We start from the raw sequence: 21,041 nt of genomic DNA, 5'->3' as shown, positions 1-21,041 counted from the left end.
AAGCTCAGAACACTACCACTGAGTTAGTCACTGTCGCCACACAAACATAAATATGTGAAGGTAGGGCAATAGGAACCCAGACCGAACCTATTTCCACTCAGATGGAGGTTACACAAACAAGCTTCCACATAGAGTTGATAGATAAGTCTACTCAAACCAAGAGCTTACCCTCTCACACCAAAATCATCCAGACAAAAGAAAAAGTCAATAACGCTCCATCATGCAGTGATCATTTTCTTTCAGAGTTACAAGAGAAGTTGGCACAAGCCCAACTTGCTTTAGAGAAATTTCATATGGAGATAGTTCCTCTGTAAAGGTATCAGGAGTTGTAGAAGAAATTTAGAGAATTGACCATAACCGAGAATGAAACTTTTGATAAGTTCAGGTAGGAGGAAGAAAAGCAGAGGAAAATAAAAGCCAAGCTAGATAAGGTCGTGGGCCAGGTCGATGCTATTTTCTCTTTATACTCTGATGTCTTATCTTGCAGGTCTCCTGCCACAAATTACACTCTATTTTTATTAGAAAGATATTTGATGTTGAAGATTAAAGCTGTTAAGGTTGGCAAGTCAGTTGAATTGAAGACAATTGACGAATTCATAAATTGTTGTAAGGAGCATTGGAAAAAAGGTCCAACGTCTCATCTGTGAATTTTATTTGCACAATTTTGTATTAGAAGGGGAGGTGGATAATAATCCTAGTCCTTTTATTGGGGATATTCAGTTCCAGGCCTTTATTTCTTTTGCAGTAAACCAACTCAAGTGGTTTAAGGCTTATAACACCTTTCAAAGAAAAGAACATGGAACCTACACAACCCTTGCAACTTTTTATTAGACACAAAAGGCTCATGACACAGGAGGGTGTAACTAAGATTCTGGGGCCTATACATAAAGAAATTGTGCAAATAGGAAGGGAGTATTTCTTATCCATTTAGGAAAGATCCTTGATTACATACAAGCAGAGATGGACAGTCTCAACCAATAGTGTCAAGGAAAGAGAACTATTTAATTATAGGAATTTTAAAGCTACTTCAAGCTATTTTGTCACTTACAGAAATATTATCTTAAGGGAAGGACCATATCGGCTAGGATGTCGATTTAGGAGTCCTATTATTTGGTACCCACCTGAAGGATACTGTTTTGATTATGAGTTGCCTGAAGGTCATGAAGGGACAACTTTTGCAAATTTAATACAAAAGCATGGTTTTAGGTCAGATAAAGAAAAAGTCTTTCCTGCTTACTCTTTAACTGCATTACATAATAACTATTTATGTTCATGAGGACGTGAAACAAGGTAAGCAGGGAATACTGTTGGGCTGTGAAACAGGTATAAATTTACCCTTTATTACACTATATTTTTCCTCCTTCTTATGCATTTATGCCATGACGTAATAAGGTTTTGATAAGATTTTGATAGAAAATGAATGAAACTGCTTTTGATGCGATTTGACTGACAAAACTAACTTTCGTTGTTTATTATGCAAAAATTGGTGAAGGGAATAGCTATTGTTCAAACTATTGAATAGCAAAGGCTAAAGAGGACGTAATGCGCGTCTTGTGCGGTCAAATCAAGAAGCAAATCAGGAGGATCAGCGCAAGATATAAAGACTATTTGATAATAACATTTAATTGTGAATTCCTCAGGATCTCCTGATCTTGAGGAATCGCATTTATCTCTTTCCCTCTTTGACTATAAGAAGGGAAAGACGAATAGAATAGAGAGGGAAATTTTCACCTTTTTTCTTCAGTTATAATTTTAATATACAAAGTGTTATTCTGAAAGATAGTGTGCTGTAATTTGGATTTGATGAATAATGTATAATTCACGTTGCTGTTCATTTATGAGATTTTGAAGTAATCAAGCAGTAATCACTGGCAGCTTGGGTCCGGTCATTGGTGGATTTCACTGTTGTTCCCTATTTTAGAGTTTACCTTTTTATAGTTTAATTACTCTGTTTTATAGTTTTATGATTGATTTACTTTCACTAGTGTTGAGTTTGTATGTTCATTGCATTGGTTCTTATTTATGTTGATTGTTTCATTTATTTAATATCGTGGATTGAGTTGATTAAGAATCATTTATTGTTAATTGAATGCTAGAGTTTTATTGATTATATCAGATGTATTCCTTTTATGTAGGAGCCTAGATTCAACTGAAAGAGATCTATTATCATTATGGTGCACTCAGTTGACCTAATTGCAGTTAGAACTTTCGGTTAAGATTGGATTGTGATCTCGCTTAAGATTGAGTTTTGATGATTGAATAAGTTAATTTCCTTGAAGTTACAAATTGGTAATTTATGGTTTGATCCATTTACTCTTGTATTGAAATCAATGTTATTTTAAAGCAGTACCCTCTGTAGATTCAACGATTTACATCACTTGCACATATTGTGTACACTCTTGAAACAAAAAGACTTACTAATGTGAGGCATTTAAGAGTTCTAAAAGACACCTTATTTTCACCCAACAATAGTTCCGATGGGTTCTTCTAAATTGATTCAATGGTCAAATTCCACTACTGTGATATTAGCATAATGTGGGGGGCTGACCTTGTTCTAGTACAAAGAAGGAGGGGGTAGTGTCTAGTTTTGGATCCTCACTTTCCATCAGTGATGGATATCAATCATTGAAGGGATAAAATGCTGGTGTTTTGACACCTGGTCACATGATTTGAACCACTAGTACAAAATGGCTAATTAGTTACTAAACAAATGGCTAAAATTTGCATACAAACGACCATTTTTTAGTCAGTGACCATTAGTAGCTAATTTACAGTATCTTATAATGCGACCAACCTTTAGTCATTTTTAGCTTAATCATTAGTTGGTTGTCTCAATTTTATCTTCTAGTAGTATATTTAGTCATAAATTTGATCATTAATTTAGTCATTAATTTTCACAATTAATGACCAAATATACAATAAAATATATTACTATGTGATCATCCAAGAAAACCAATTAATGACCAAAGAAATATGAAAAAAATGTTGGTCATGTTATAAGATACTGTAAATTAGCTACTAATAGTCGTATACATGTAAAATTTAGTTGTCATTTATAGTCACAAATTAATCATTTGCAAAATTCATTTAATATTTTTTTGGTAGTTTCATATTCGTTATATAAATTACTAATTTAGTAGTTTATATTCATTTCATTTATTTTCATTAAGAATGATTATAAATGACTAATTTAATCGTATATTCATTTTATTTGTGTTCATCATTAATCAATATAAACTACTAATTTAATAGTTTTAGATTGATTTTATATTTTCATTGTTAAAAAACATAAATTAGTTAGCATAATTTTGTGACTAAATTAAAAAAAATGTCATACAATGTGCACTAGTTCATCTAATATGAAAATGCAAAGTTATATATGTTAATTAAAATACTAAACAATATCAAGTGCAACTATAAATAATTTCAACCACATAAATTATATAAATGAAATGTCAAGTATTAAAATATGAGTTTCCAAATTAATATTAGTTGGACTATAATTTACACATGAAATGTTGTTCCATCGCTACAAAACATTATCATTGTGTTGTGAAGTCATTGCAGGTGAATTCACCAACTCTGAAGACTTGAACATTAGCCTCTACATGTGTGTCTTATGCAGGATATTGGCTATAAGGGTATCACTAGACTGGTTCTCTTCTCTCTATTTTTTAATTTGTTGCTCCAGTGTTAGTGTTCTCTTCTTTCTTCAAATCCTTCTCCTTACCATCAATATTGAGTTCCTTTTCTGAAAACAAAAGAAGATACAATGCAAAGTGTAAGACATGAAAGACGATGAACACTAAAATATAAACTAAAGTAAACTATAAAGGATTTATATGACATATACCTCAACATCAACAATGTTAAATCCATTCTTCCCCATAAAACCAAGAAACTCGAACAATTTTTCTTCAGTTGAGCGATAGTAGCCAAATGACCTATAGAAACAAATAAATGTCACCATAGAAAATAACACCTTAGTAACTCAGTACTCAACCTTCAGCGAAATATTATGCACAATCATGAAAACTAAGTTACATGCTAAAAAGATCACGCTGTAAATAACTTGTGAAAACAAATAATCTGAGGTGTGGTGTCTAATCCTAGTCATTTTATTTGCAACAATATTTTGTTCTCTAATGCATGAATTTGGTCAATTGTATAAACAACACGTGCAGAAACAACAACATGAAAGTAAACTTTTCTAATAGTCATTAAAATTTCAACGTAAAACATTTAAAAGGATTTCAATCAATATCGTGTGATACTAATTTCATCTTCAAGCTTTGGTTGTTGTTTAAATGGACATGATACCAAGTATTTTCGATTTCATAGTTAAAATACAAAGAAAAATCAAAATAAACATTCAAATAAAATCAAACAATAAAGAGAGGATATCATGTAGGGTGATTTAATGGTATGCTAAATCCCTTGTCATTTTAATATGTTAACCCGAGGGTTTTGTAAACTTAGAAGCAAACCAAAATATATGGGACCTCAGATGAAACTGTTGTAGAAAGTTTTTTTATGATGGAAAAAGAGAAAGGAAATACATATTACAAATATAACTAAAGAAAATTGCAAAAGAAATCTCATGCAATAAAACTAAATTAAATTCTGAAGTTTGAATGAATGAATTAACACCATGGAATTTCTAAACTATTCAAAAGCAAACAAATCTATGAACAACTGTAAGAAGCAAACTATGATAATCTAGAAAGCAACCAATTAATACAGAAAGCAATAAATAATAACTAGTGAGTTAGTTGTTAAGCATGCAGTTTAAAGGCAATCAAATCAAATGTAAGAAAGTAAATCAAACTTGTAGAAAGAAAATCACACTTATAGAAATTAAAGCACACTTGCATGAAAGGCAATAACATGAATCAAACAATGTTACAATGGTATGTAGGTTGTGGTTGATGGGGATCCTTCCATTCCTCAATGAGCATACAAGAACGGTTATCACATCTTAAGAATCAAACAACACTCATAACTCATGATTTGGAGAAAATGATATTATTCATGCTGAATGAACAATCATAAATCTGATGCTAATGAATAAAATGACAACTATTAGCTTCCTTTGAAGGATGCTCCTCCTATTTATACATGAATTAGGGATATCTACTCAATAAATGTAGATCCCTTAAATATCTACTAGATCCATACTTGTCTCAACTTATCCCTAAATGCTAGATACAAATCCTATGACACATCAATATCTTCAAGATCCTTCTCCTTGGAATATGGTCCACCTCTTGAGTTGAAATTCGAATTTGATCTTGGGAGGCCAAGTAAGACCCTTCTAGCACCTCCAAATACGCCTACACATGTCACAAAACTCATAACAAATATATAGATATATGAAACCATGTTAATTTCCTAGTTTTTAATCATAAATTCACTTTAAATACATGAAATAAATAACTTTGGAAAACAAAGATCCTAACCCATATAAACATGAAGATGGTCACTTGATGTAGGGTTTTAGGCTAGATAGCTATGAAATGAGGGCTAAATGGTTTATGAAACGATGGAAATATGGATGAATATGGAAGACAATTTTGAGACTCAACATACCCCCCAACTAAAGTTGTTGCATGTCCTCATGCAACTATTGCATTGATTCACTTGTCCATGAGTTGATCTTTTTTCTTGAAATGCTTTGCTTCTTTATGAGCTTTGACTTGTACAGATTCTTTCCAAACTTTGCTTGACTATATTTTTTCTTTTTGCAAAGTGTAATAGATTTGATTGCAACATATATTTTTTATGGTTGGTTCTTGTGTGACAACCAATTTTTTTTTTTTTGGAGCAATGGTTCTTGTGTAACAATGCGTTATTTTCTTTGTTGCATCAAAGTTTATGAAAACATTTATAATTTTTTTCAAGTCCTATAATATCTTATCAATGAATTGATAATTTGCAAAGCATATAATCTTTTGGAATCATACTACAAGAATAGTTGATTGGAAAGAATATGCAAGTTGGAATGAAATGAAAATGTGTGATGGTGTATGAAATGTGAATATGAATTGATGTCCCTTCCCCCCAACTAAAGGTGTTTTTTAGTTTATGACAATATGAGAAAGGGAGCGTAAATGAGGAATTTTCCAAAATTACAATTTTAGCATTTTAAGGAATTGCATGACTAAAAATTAGAAAACCACATACCTTCACTTACCTTCAATGTACATGAGTTGTGGATGTTGAAGAGTGTAGTTTCTGATGTTTCCGGATCATGGAGTATGTAAATAAAGGAATTTGGATCTTCTTATGTGTTCTCTTTGTTGATGACAAGGCTTGAATCTTTATTGTTGTTATGACAAATTGATCTGCTACAAACTGCTGAAATGATGTAGTCTTCAATCGTTACAAAACCGATAGTACAATTCTAGTCATGCGAATAAATGTGTCGATGTCGAACATGAAGAGAATTTATTGGATTATTGACCATTGATGAATGTCATTAACCAATGTGAGGCAACTCACCACTAATATCAATGAGTGCCAAGGTACCTAAGTACATCTTGCAAAGGGTGAATAGATGAGCTCATGTCAAGCCACTTGCAAGATCCAACGATCAAAGGGACATTGGTGTATTCCCAAGATTGTTGGCGAGAGAGCTTGTCGTTAAGGCATACAAGCCTCAAGGTATTACTAAGGACAATAGCCTTGATCCTAGATAATGTGATGATGTTGATAGGCCAAGACTTGTTAGAAGGGAGGCCTTAAGGAATCCTCCATCATTTAACACAAGCATAAAATAAGAATTTTGAAGGACTATGGATGAAAAAATTTGTAGTGGTTCAAGGTTTATTTGACAAAGCAAAAAGTAAAATGGAATGAATCAGCTTTGTAGGGGAACTGAACGGTTTTATTGTTGGGTTACAAGTTAGTGAAAGAGAGGTAGGAAAGTATAATGACTATGAAGGAAAATGAATAGTGGATCAAGGTTTTATTTGAAAACATGAAAAGGAAAATGGAATGAAAATTTTATTGACTGAAGAAGTGGGAATGCAATGAAGGTTTTATTTACTGAAAAAGGAGGAATGCAATGGTGAGACTGGCATCTGAAAGCTTTCAAGTGATGAATCTGATCTGACAACATGTGCTCATGCATTGATGTTTCATCTTTGTTTCTTCTTTGATCATTTTCTTTTGAAAGAAATGTGGTCCTTGAGAGACACTGTTTGTTTGTGTCCATCTGTTTATCTTCCCGGAACCTGCGAAAACTTAGTACTTTTTCCGCAATGAAATGTAAAATTATCAAAAGAGAGAGGTGATAAATTTCTCTATTAATGACATTCACACAAAAAAATGAGAATCAGTACTAATAAAATAAATTCACGAAAGAAAACCAAATGAATTTTTACATGTATCGAAACTAGTGTCTTCATTTACCTGTCATGTATTGTTGAAAATTTATTCATTATTTTTACGTTTCAGACTCTGATGATATATTTCTCATTATGTAGATCTCGTTGATATATTTCCAATGACGCTTGAATCGTTCAAATCTGATGTCGTATGAGAAAGTTATTGATGTTTGAAGTTTTTTAAAAAACTGTAAAAATGAAAACATAAGTGCCATGTGGAGCACCATGGAGTGACACATGACATGCTGACATGAGAGTTGAATTCGTTGATTGGGCGATGACGGGCCAATCTGGCAAGCACATCGTCTAATGATACGCTACCATGTAGACCACTCGATAGTTGCCACATGGTAGCTTAATTTTTCTTTAAAATGATTTTTTTTTCTTCGTTTTATACACAACAAAACCCACATTACTTGAATCCATAACCTCTTCGTCACAAATGAGACACCTTACCATTAAATCATTCATTTAACATGTGACATTAAATTTTAAACAAAATATTTTTTAATTTGTTTAATGCCAAATATCCAATTTTGCGAAAAACGTTGAAGCATGCACTGGGATCAAACCATGATTTCTGCCGCCACAATCTCAACGAAACGATAATGATGCCCAACCCAACGGGTTGCTAAACAACTAATGCGGTGGTTGTTTTCAATCCAAATTTGTACCCTTGGAGATTTAAATCAACAATTTAATATTTTTGCTGAAGCTCGCAACTCAGATTGTTTACATTGCAGGTTTTTGCAGCGACAAAAATTTGAATGGCAACAATAATTGCATTGAACTCATAGCTCGTCAATTCATTTTCAGGTTGGAACAATGCCGAGGCCCCTGAATGGAGTCAGTGTGGGCCTACAAATTTGCATTCACCTCCTCGTTGTGACCTAGTCGTTTAAGATTTCAACCCTTGGTTTTTTTCGCATATATAGTGCATTTTTTTTAAAACATAGGTTATCTATTATTTGTTGGTTATGTATTATTTGTGTTCTCTCGTCCCTTTATGGGTTATGTATTATTCATTGGTTTGTTTTATTGGTTTTGTTTTTTAAATGTTGTTTATGTGTTTTGTTATATTTTCTGTTTTGTTTTATTTGGTTCGGTTTGTTTTTTAATTTTTTTTATTAATTTTTTTGGTATTTGATTTGTTGTTATTTGTTGTTTTGTTTTTTTAATTGATTAGGTTTTTTCTATTGTATTTCATATATGGTGGTGCATTTTATGATTACTATTTTTTATTTGATTTGTTTTTGTTTTATTTGTTACAAAATTTTATGTTTTGGTTTTGTTTTGTTTTTTTTGGTTTTGTTTAGATTTTTTTTTTTTTAATATTTTGTTTTATGTTGTTTTATTGATTTTTTTAAATTTTTTAATCAACAATAAATAATCTATGTTAAAATTTATATGTGAAAAATTTAATTGGTTTTTTTTTAAGGAATTTAGAAAAAAACTAATTAGGATTTTCTTTTTCTTTTTTGTTAAAAATAATGATTTAGCTATTCTGAGACAAATGTATGTGAGTTGGAGATCAAAATTTAAACAAAGTTTGACAATGAATAGAAAATTTAGATCTCCTAGTCTTTTTTATTATGGAATTTCAAAGCTAACTTATCCATTTTTCCTTTCTGATCTTCCATGTCACAACAAAGTACAAGAAGAGAGCATACTTATGAATTATTTATGTAATCGAAATCTAAAATTTGAAAAGAAATATAAGAAGAATTTGATTTCAAACCTCCAATTTTAACTCTCTAAACTCCACTTATTTTCCTTCCTCACAAGTATCCCTTTGATTGTAGATCTTCCTGCCAATGGTTAGTGAATCAGGTGGCTCATACTGCACCATAAAACCCTAAAAATTCACAAAAACTTGTTTTTATTTGTTAGTCCTATTCTATTGAAAAATAAATGAAACATTCTCTTAAATATAAGAGAATTTACAGTGCATCCATTTGCATAACAGGATCATGAGTAAACTCATATTCATGTTTAAAATATACTCTTTCATATGTACCGGTATATGAGAGACCAACTACCTTGATTTGAATAATGTTAGAAGATACTGAAGAATGGAATCCTGATATCTGATAACTGTCTTAAACCTAGATTCAATGTAATCCTGTCTTCCTTGGTTTTTTGATATCATGCCATGCAAGTCTTCAAAGATGTGATCTTCATTCATAGAATCGAGTGATAGACCTGCATGACACTCAGGTTTCAACAACTTCTCTTCTTTAACATGCATCCATGATTCTTGGAAGTTACCTGAATATTTTTCCTCTTCTGATTGTTGTTCTTCAATGGCAATTGGTGCTTTATTTTGCAGTACCTCAACATTATGAGTGGATTGAGGTGTTTTATTGTTGGGGATTCCAAATGGTTGTGCAGGTAGTGGAGTGGAAATGGATCTTTGGGGTACTTGTGCGGATGGTAATGGTTGAATTGAGGTCAATTGAGCATGAAATGGATGTTGTGGTGGAGGTGAATAGTATGAATAGCATTGAGCTTGGCATTGAGGATAGTGAGGAAAATATTGAGGATACGGTGGATTTCTTTTGTGAGGCCCTTGCCAACCTTGTTTCCAAGATTGGTTTTGAGGTTGGGATTGAGATGGTCAAGGTTGCCAAGGCAAGGGTGTTTGCCAATTACTTTGAGATTGTTGTGCATAACCTTGAAATTGAGAAGTAAGATCTTGCATCATACCAGGTTGATGAGGTTGCCATGATCTTTTTGGAGCCCCATAACAAGATTGTTCCAACGTTTGATTTGCTCCTTGGTAAACTGCCTTTAACCCTGGTAATGATGGACAATCTTTAGTAGTATGTGATCCTGCACAAATTTCATACATTTTAATGTTATCAAGTGGACATTCATGCAAAGCATGTTTCTTTTTGCATTTAGGGAAAAACATAAATGAAGCAATGTCCTCAACTATTAGCTTGTTTTCCATTCTTAGCATATCAATTTGTTCTTTTAAGTTACCAAAAATGTCTAGCAAATTGTTAAGTTCATTTTGACTTACCAATATTGATGTCGACTTACCTACTCTTTCCATAACAAGCTCCTGAGGGGATCTCGCATACTTTGTTTTTCCTCTTAATATGTTCTTACATAATTCACAAATCTCTTGAAATGAAAATTGTGAAACATCTCCTTTTCCCACCAGGTTAAGAAGATCAATCCATTCATCCTTTATAACATTTAGTAGGAGATATTTTAATATGTCTGATCCTAAATTATGCATTTTAGCTCTTTTGACATGATATGTAAATCTCTCCACTAAATCTTCTAAACTTTCATCCTATTTTTGGTTCATCTTAAAGACTTGATTTCTAAGGTCATGCTCTATACAATAATCTTTGTATTTTTCCAAAAATACTCTTTTCATATCATCCTATATCCTTATTGAATTTTTTCCTAAAGTCATCAACCATTTAAGAGCTCTATCCTTTAATGTTGCTGGAAACAAATTCAATTTTGAATGTGTAATAAGTAGCCATAAGATCTACAAATTATTTCAAATTCAAATAGAAAAGTTTTTGGGTCTTCTGATCTCATACCATTGAAGATAGGAAGTACAGATGGGGAGATGTTCTTCATACGAACATTGATATCAGTTTCTTGAATGGGAAATGCAAAAGGATCTTCCTCGTCTTCACCATCTCCATCCATTTCTTCTACCTGCAAAACTAGGAATTCATGATATGGATGGCTTCTTTTTATGTTTTTTTTTTTAGTGAATGGGGGTCTAATTTTATGAATGTTTTATCTTTTATAATTTCTATCTAAATGCAAATAACCCTAATGAAAATGCTTTATAAACAATATTCCTAACTAGCTACAGCTAAGTATGCTTCCCCAGCAATGGCGCCAAAAATGTAGGGCAATTTAATGGTATGCTAAATCCCTTGTCATTTTAATATGTCAACCTGGGGTTTTGTAAACTTAGAAGCAAACCAAAATATATGGGACCTTAGATGAAACTGTTGTAGAAAGTTTGTTTAGGATGGAAAGAGAGAAAGGAAATACATATTACAAATATAACTAAAGAAAATTGCAAAAGAAATCTCATGCAATAAAACTAAATTAAATTCTAAAGTTGGAATGAATGAATTAATGCCATGGACTTTCTAAACTATTCAAAAGCATACAAATCTATGAACAACTATATGAAGCAAACTATAATAATCTAGAAAGTAGTCAATTAATCTAGAAAGTAGTAAATAACAACTAGTTATTTAGTTGTCAAGCAAGAAAAATAAGATAGCTAGTAAGCAAGCAGTTTAATGACAATCAAATCAAATGTAAGAAAGTAAATCAAACTTGTAGAAAGAAAATCACACTTATAGAAAGTAAAGCACACTTTCATAAAAGGAAATAACATGAATCAAACTATGTTATAGTTGCATGCAGGGTGTGGTTGATGGGGATCCTTCCATTCATCAATGAGCACACAAGAACAACTATCACATATTAAGAATCAAACAACTCTCATAGTTCATGATTTGGAGAAAATGATATTATTCACGTTGAATGAACAATCATAAATCTTTGATAGAAGAGGAATGACTTGTTATAGAGTTTTGTGAACCCAACATTTCAGACTACTAAGTGAGTCCATCATCAGGGGATGCGTCAATAGATTTTAATATAGAAATGATGTATCCAGGAGCTATATTTCAGAGTATATATATATGGTTTATGAAAGGAATACTATAAGAAATTTAGTCGGCCAATATTTGATTAGTTTGTTAATTTTTATTTATTTTTTTAATTCTTGATCTTAGAATAATAAATGAATAATTATGAAGTTTCTCTTTGTGTCTTAAATTGATTAAGGATTTACTTAATTCATTTACTATAATACATCTAATTTATCATAATCTAGAAATTCACATTAAAAAGGGTTGTAATAATTCAATTTAAAAATAAATCAAAACATAGTGAACACTAGAGTTTAGATATCAAAATGATTATAGTAAATTAATTAAGTAAATCCTTAATCAATTTAAGAAACAAAGAGAAATTTCATAATTATTCATTTACTATTCTAAAATCAAGAATTAAAAAAGAAAAGAAAAAGTATTAACAAACTAATCAGATATTGGCCTACTAAATTACTTATAGTATTCCCTTCATAACCCACATATATACTCTGAAATACAGCTCTTGGATACATCATTAATATCTTAGAATCTATTGACACATCCCTTGATGATGGACTCACTTAGTAGTCCGAAACATTGGGTTCACAAAACTCTATAACAAGTCATTCCTCCTCTACCAAATTTTTTTCTCACCTGTATGGATTCATTATTTAATAATCATAACTATGATGCTAATGAATAAAATGACAACTATTAGCTTCCTTTGAAGGATGCCCCTCCTATTTATACATGAATTAGGGATATCTACTCAATAAATGTAGATCCCTTAAATATCTACTAGATCCATACTTGTCTCAACTCATCCCTAAATGCTAGATACAAATCCTATGACACATCAATATCTTCAAGATCCTTCTCCTTGGAATATGGTCCACCTCTTGAGTTGAAATTCGAATTTGATTTTGGAAGGCCAAGTAAGACCCTTCTGGAACATCCAAATAAGCCTACACATGTCACAAAACTCATAACACGCATATAGATATATGAAACCATGTTAATTTCCTAGTTTCTAATCATAAATTCACTTTAAATACATGAAATAAATAACCTTGGAAAACAAGGATCCTAACCCATATAATCATGAAGATGGTCACTTGATGTAGGGTTTTAGGCTAGATAGTTATGAAATGAGGGATAAATGGTTTATGAAAGGATGGAAATATGGATGAATATGGAAGACAAGTTTGAGACTCAACAAAACAACACGTGCTCAAACAACAACATGAAAGTAAACTTTTCTAATAGTCATGAAAATCTTTCAACTTAGAACATTTAAAAGGATCTCAATCAATATCGTGTGATACTAATTTCATCTTCAAGCTTTGGTTGTTGTTTAAATGGACATGATACCAAGTATTTTTGATTTCATCGTTAAAATACAAAGAAAAATCAAAATAAACATTCAAAATAAAATCAAACAATAAAGAGAGGATATCATGGAATGGACATTACAATTAAAAAAAAAAAAAAAAAACTTTCCCAAAATAACCATGAGGTAAAAGAATCACAACATTAAAAACCATAGGAATACCTACTAGAAACATTTCCAAAGTCAATGGCTCAAGTGCCTAAAGGATCTCCAACAACAAATGAACCATATCCAAGACGTGAACTGTACATTGTCTCCCTATCATTTTTCCATTCAAATTTCATGTAACCTACCCTTTTCTAACCAAAATAAACAAACAATCCCTCTAATAAAACTTCACACCTGATAAATTACTCTGCCACGTGCTTAGACTAAAGATGATATTATTAGAATCATATTTAGGTCATATGTAATGGGATATTTGTATGTTTTCCATGATGCCAATTCAGTGCTAAAAGCAATATACAAATCCAGGTTATTATTAGTGAATTTCAACTATAATTCAAAAAAATAATGTCATTGCAAGATATGGAGAGAGAAACATCTTCGTAATTAGGATTCTCTATTTTATTTTGATTTGAGTTGAGTTGGTATTTGAATATATAGTTTTCTCTAAAGAAGTGAAATAGAAATATGAGAATCGAAATATCCTGTGAATTTTTAATTAATTCATATTATATATCTCTAAAATAGCCAGGTCATCCTTCTCTGCTATTTGATAGAGATTTATTGTGCATAGAATAATAATGAATTAACTATCAAACACAATGATGCAATATATTAACCAAGGAAATAAAAATGGCATGGTTGTGGTATTTGTGTGCTCGAAGGAAATCCAACAATGGTTGCATGCTTTCTTTATCATGAAATAGTAATGAAGGAAAATGTCAGTTCAAAAATTGAACTCTGTTACTGATAGGAGATGGTCATGTTGGGTAAGGAAAGGATGAATTGAAGGGCTCAAGGTCTAGCCCCAATACATAGTTATCCTTGTCACTACAAAATACAAAGTTTTCATCATTTGCTTATCCAGGTAAAAAAATTGAGTTTGTATTTGTGCACTTGTGATAGTATATGAAAAGGAGAGAACTAGTTGAAATCAAAGTGTCTCGTCCCATCATCCAACCTACACACAAAAAATCTATATTCAATTGTTGACTATAGTGGAAATCAAATGTAAAACCCACTCAAATCTATATTTACATGACATAGGCGTAATGAACTAGTACAATAACAACATACTAACTCAGAAACATGAGATGATAAAAAAGAATAATGGAACATTATTTCCTACCACATAAATGGCATGCATAAAATTTCCACAGAATCCATCCAAAAAATGAGAAGAACTTATGGAAAAAGAACATACCATTAATGTTTTGTACAGTTTTTAAAACATGTAGACTCGGGAAGTAGAGGAGGCCAAATGTAGCAAGATTCCAATTGTGTTGGATGTGGGAAAACACGCCTGCCAATTCACAAAATCTCACTCTAAATAATAGAACATGTTGAGGATAATAATGATGAAAACAAAGCATGTATGAATATCAAGTGCCTTTAACTTGCACTAAGATTCAGATTCTCCATGTTTTCTAATTTTATGAAAACAATCAAGAATATCTTGGGTCTACAATTAAAAGACTACGGTTTGTCCTTTCCAGAAATTACTTGAAAACTTATATAGTCCAAAGGCTTTTCAAATCCAAATCTCAACATTGTACCTGTAGCTTTGATTTCTCCAGTTTAGTATACATTTATTTTTGTTGGCCTGCATACAATCAATATTTAGGTGCTTTATGATTCCATAGGAACTGGCCCATCCTAAAGGTAGGCTAAAACTTGAATTTTTAAAGAAATCCTTCCCTTGAATCTTTGTAACATGATTTTTTTCATGCTTGTGAAAAAAATATGCATCTTTCACTACAAGCAATAACTCTTATAGACATATTTCCACAACAATCTTGTTTATCAATTCAGAATACATCTAAGTTCCCCCACTCGTGTGATTAAATTTGAATGTGCTCATGAGCATGAGAAATCCTCAAATGCAACTTAAGATGCTAGGAATAGGAGAGTGGATCAGGAATGTGCTTTAACAGAGGGCCAAAGATATTAATTTGAGGAAATTATTTGTGCTTTAAACTTGGAGAGAAATTAGATAAAAGAAGTAATGGGGTTTTCTCTAGATAATGTCGATGCAGTTGTCGAGGTATTTGAGGTACTTACAGATTCTTTGACTCTAAAGGAGATGCCTATTCCAACTAAAGTTGCAAGGCTCATGTTAGTTTATGATATTATTCACAATAGTAGTGCTCCTATGAAAAATGCTTCTGCATATAGGACAAAGTTTGAAGCAACATTTCCTGATATTATGGAAAAATTTAATCTTATACCGAAACATCACTGGTCGGACTACTGCAAAAGCTTTGAGGGAGAGAGTGATTAAAGCTCCACTGGTTTCGTGAGACTGGTTTCTCGTTTTAGATGCTTATGATAATGGATTGAGAGCTTTCTTTCTTCAGTCTGGAAATTTAGGTGTCCCTCATTTTCATCCAATATATGGAGATGCCCCACCATTGAAGGACCTTAATAGTTTTGAAGCCAATATTACGAACGTAACAAATGATTCTGGTCCAAATCAAGATGCGGCTCTAGTGAGTGGAGAGGGAGCAACAACTTAATAATTTTTTAATATTCCTCTTGTGGAGCTTGAAAAATGGTGTAGGAAAAATAGTTTAAATATTTGTGGTGATAGGGAGGTAATAGTTTCCCAATTGTTTAGCTTAGGAGAAGCAGAGAAACATAAGAACCAAAATCAAAACTAGGATATCAAGTATGGGTATAAATTTTCAATAAGAGGGAAGGATTCAAGAGAAACTAATGCTTATTTAAAATTGGGAGAGGGAAGGTGGAGGATAGGTGAAGGGAAAAAATCCATACTTGATGATGATAAGGACTGTATGTCCAGATCTAGGCAAAATGTTTAGGAAGAATCATATTTATGGTCACAAGCTGAGGAACATGAATCAATGGATGCCTCTTGCAATGGAACTTTACCAAAATATTCTAGTGTGGTGAGGACCTCAAATTCATCAATCCCACAACTAGATCTAAAACCTTTAATAGAAAATTCTATGAAAACACATCATGTATTACAGGCTTCAAAGTGGACTTGTGAGGATGGTGGAACTTATACAGAGGACAAGGAAGAGCTTAAGGTACTTGGTTTGAATTACTCTTCTTTTGGTAGTGATGACATATTTGGGGGTTTTGGGAAACAAGACAAACAAGAAGTCACAATGGACAACATGTATTCCACTCTTAATGACAGTGGAATGGATGAAGGTTGCAGGTGATTCTCCTTGCCTCTAGGATGCTAATTTATTTTGTTCCTTTATATATATACCATCTGGTTTGATACTGTAAACATGTAATATCAAGAAAAATCTACGTTAATTGGAGGTAACACTCATGGAGTATCGTGAGTCTCTTGAAGAACATGGCACTAAGAATGCCGAAGAAATTGAAAGAAAAGTCTCTTCCCACATAAAGAGATTAGAAGTTGAATATGGGTTAATAGATCCAGTGACTAATAAAGACACTAGATCAAATTTTGGATACTACAGGCATTCGTCTCGCATGGCAGGTAATGCATGAAATTGTATATCTATTGGATTGCATTTGATTGAAGTGGGTTCCATATGAAGTCTCTCATTCTTGGAAATTGCAACTCATTTTAAGTCATATTTATAACAACTGGTATCTACATGATTAATATATTTGTGGATTACTTATTTTACTTTGTGATGGGAATCGTAGAAAGAGTCTATCACACAGATTAAGTAAAGACAGGAAAAGAGAGGACAGGGAGAAGGGTTTTGATGGGGATGGGGAACGAGATCTTGATATTGTTTCTATTCATCGTGAAAGAGATGGTAATAGAGATAAGCTTCATGATTCTGATGCTGGAAGGGGGAGAGGGAGGAGTGGAAGTAGAGAACATGACAATCATGATAGGGATAGGGACAAAGACAAGGAGAGGGGCAAGGGAAGAGAGAGGGATAGGGATCATTATAGAGAAAGAGAGAGGGAAAAGGAAAGGGATAGAGATATGGAAAAAAGGAGTAGAAGAAGCTAGTCATTTATTTTAGTGTCTTCTAGTGCTAATATGTACTCTGCATTTTTATTCGAGTTGTGATTTCTATACAAGTAGGTAGATTTCTTTCAATTTTAGGTTTAAATAAATGTTTCTTTACCCTAGAGGTTTTTGATTCAAGTTATATTTTGCAGCCTATGTGATTAATGAAAAAATCCTTTATTGAAATTCAGTTTGATACAAAGTTATCCCATAAGAATACTAAGGTGGTTTCAAAGTATAGAAGGTGACTTCTATCAATGTTTCATTTCTCATGTAATAGAAATTGATTCTAATGTGCATGCCTTAGAACCTTACATATGAAAGCGTTGTTTGTTATATTCTCTTGTTTTTGAGATGCTATTGATGAGTTGTCAAGATGCCCAAAATATGCACACTTATGATGGTGATTAGCTCCCCATGTTTCAAAGGGTTTTGTTCTTCAGCTGGCTAGCCTTCTAAAGGAGTATTCAAACCATTAGAGTTTATGTAGTGGAGCATAACTATTACCATATTATATGTATTTTCCTTGTTGAACTTAGGGGTCATGGAAGTGAATTATCTAAAATACGTTTTCATTATCATGTGACTAAGTGACATGTTTCATGGAATCTACTGAGGGACCTTAATTGTAATTTTCTGATGATTGCAGGTGTCGTTGTTAGTGAGTGTATTTGATTTCTAGCATCTTTCTTCCATTTTTATGTTTTCCAATTTAAATGCTTTGAAGGTTATAAAGCCTATAGGCATTTTAATCTCTTTTTAAATGAAACTTTTTTAGATTTAACCAGTGCAAATACTGATATACTCTGCAAAAATGAGATTAAACGCAAATATAGTGGTGATAATTTGAAAGATGAGAATGTGTGTAACAGTTTGATAGGCGAGCCTAAATATTTTAGAATCAAACCATGATTATAATAGTCATTAGTAAACACACCCTTATATGTCACCCTTCATATGAAAATTATATAGAGAATCATACTTCAATATTAATGACCATATATATTATTTTGAATTTATTATTAAAGGCTATCTTTTTCTTTTACACTTGGGCCTTCTTTAATGTGTTAAAAAACCTTGATGGGATGTGTAGACTTCAAAACTGATTTCTAATACCTTCCAAAAAACTTTCATTGCAATTGTTAGACCATCTTGCAATAATTATGTTTAGAGTCACCTGGACTAGCTACAGAACATCGAATCAATATTTAGTTTTACTTGAATGATGCATCACAACTTTGGATGAAAGAAATAATATTTTATATAAATATATTGATTTTGAATCATCATATCTTCAATTATTGACTCTATATTTTGTTATCTAGGTGGATACCACCACATTTACCACAACAAAGTACAAAGAGTCTAGAGCATGAGAAAGTATCAACTGCAACTTACGCTACTAGAAGGACCAGGGTAAGCACCATATCATCTGTTGGGATTTTGATTTTTAATAATTTATTAAAGGTCATTTAAATATTTTTGAGACATTAACACCCATTGACTTTTAGTAATGTAAAACTTCACCAAATACTCTGCAGGGTCAACATCTAATCAATTTTCTTTGAGTTTGAAGTTGAATAGATTTTTGCCCCGCTGTTTCTGATTTGTAGTCTGATGTAATTGTACCATAGAGTGAATTTGAGGACATGCTTCATGCTTTAACCTTGGAGAGAAATCAGATAAAAGAAGCAATGGGGTTTTCTCTATACAATGCCAACACAACTGGCGAGGTATTATTGTCATGATGATGATGTAGTTGTGGGCTTTATCTTGTGTCTTGGTTAAGCACTTTGACAATATGATTTATTTACAACTTAATTGGTACCTTGCATGCATTGTAGGTAGTTGAGGTACTTACAGAGTATTTGAATCTAAAGGAGATGCCTATTCCAACTAAAGTTGCAACGCTCATGTTAGTTTTTGATATTCTTCACAATAGTAGTGCTCTTGTGAAAAATGCTTCTACATATAGGAAAAAGTTTGAAGCAACATTTCCTGCTATTATGGAAAGCTTTAAAGCACAAAGCATGTCCTAAAATTAATCTCTTTGGCCCTCTATTAAGCCACATTCCTGATAGATAGGCATATGACAGCTGCCTTATAGATAGGCATATGACAGCTGCCATATAGCGGGTATCCCAAAATACCCTAAGAAGGTCATCAGAAAGGACTATGCAAAGAAAATGATGAAGGAATTAAGGCGGAAGTCTTCCATCAAGGCTATTAACTACAAGCACATCATGCCCACCAAGTATAGTTTCGATGTGGATTTGAAGAATGTGGTTACCTCTAATAAACTAGAGACCCGAGATAAGAAGGTGGTGGCACTAAAGGGAGTAAAATATTCCTTTGAGGAGAGGTTCAAGGCAAGGAAGAATAGATGGTTCTTTACAAAACTTAGGTTTTGAGATTCTCATTTTTGAGAAGTACCATGTTAGAAATTTCAAGTTTTTATATTTTGATTATTTATAGTGGCCTTGGTACCATCATAGTGTTTGCAATTCCTAGACATTTTTGAGCTGCTTAAGAGTTTTGATAGGAAACTTAATGCTAGTCTATCTTATATCTACCATTTATTTGACAGTTTTAGATTTGATTTATCGTGTCAGTGGGAAAAGTGTATGGAATATTACATTATTGGTCATCAATTAGCAAGGTGGATGGTAATTTTTACTTGTAAAAAAGAAATATCATAATAAGTGTAATGACTGTGTGGATCATTCTGTGAATTTTTTCACATTTATATTCTGGTGTCCTTGTAGGGAGAGTGATGAAATCTCTCCAGGTTTGGTTAGACTGGTTTCTCCTTTTAGATGCTTATGTGAATGGACTAAGTGCTACCTATCTTCGGTCTGGAAATTTAGGTAGTCCCTCCTTTTCTTTCAATGTGGAGATGCCCCACCATTGAAGGACCTTGATAGTTTTGAAGCCAATATTACAGACGTAACGGATAGATCTTGTTGAAATCAAGATGTTTCTATGGCAACTGGAGAGAGAGAAGCAGCTCGAGAATTTTTTAGTACTCTTGTGGAGCTTGAAAGACGGTGTAGGAAAAATTGTTTATCTATTCGAGGTGGTAGGGAGGTAATGGTTTACCAATTTCCTAGCTTAGAAGAAGTGGAGAAGCATGAGAACAAAGATCAATATGAGGATGTCAGGTATGGATGTAACTTTGCAATCAAAAGGAAGCATTTGGGAGAAATTGATGCTTATTTAAAATTGGGAGGGGGAATGTGGAGCATAGGTGAAGAAATAAAATCCATACTTGATGATGATAAGGACTATATGTCCTTATCATAATTGAGGAAAAATGTTTAGGAAGAATTATCTTTATGTTCACGGGCTGAGAAACGTGAATCTGTGGATGCCTCTTGTAGTGGAATTTTACCAAAACAATATCTGTGTGGTGATGGTAGTGTCACATGAGGTGCCCCCAAAAGTTTAAATATTCTAGGCAATGTCAAGGAAAATTA

At 32.5% G+C, this 21,041-nt stretch overlaps 1 pseudogene; it reads left to right on the top strand.

The window, feature by feature from the left end:
• Positions 1 to 19,604, top strand: part of LOC149207632 (protein RRC1-like) — a 33,559-nt pseudogene extending 13,955 nt beyond the window's left edge.
• The last annotated feature ends 1,437 nt before the right edge of the window (positions 19,605 to 21,041 follow it).

The sequence above is a fragment of the Pinus tabuliformis genome, chromosome 1_2 (genome assembly GCF_031772625.1).
Source record: "Pinus tabuliformis cultivar Carrire ecotype Pingquan chromosome 1_2, CPIR1, whole genome shotgun sequence".
Taxonomy (NCBI): domain Eukaryota; kingdom Viridiplantae; phylum Streptophyta; class Pinopsida; order Pinales; family Pinaceae; genus Pinus; species Pinus tabuliformis.
Note: the sequence above shows the minus strand (reverse complement) of the source record. Positions and strands in the feature narration are given on the sequence as shown.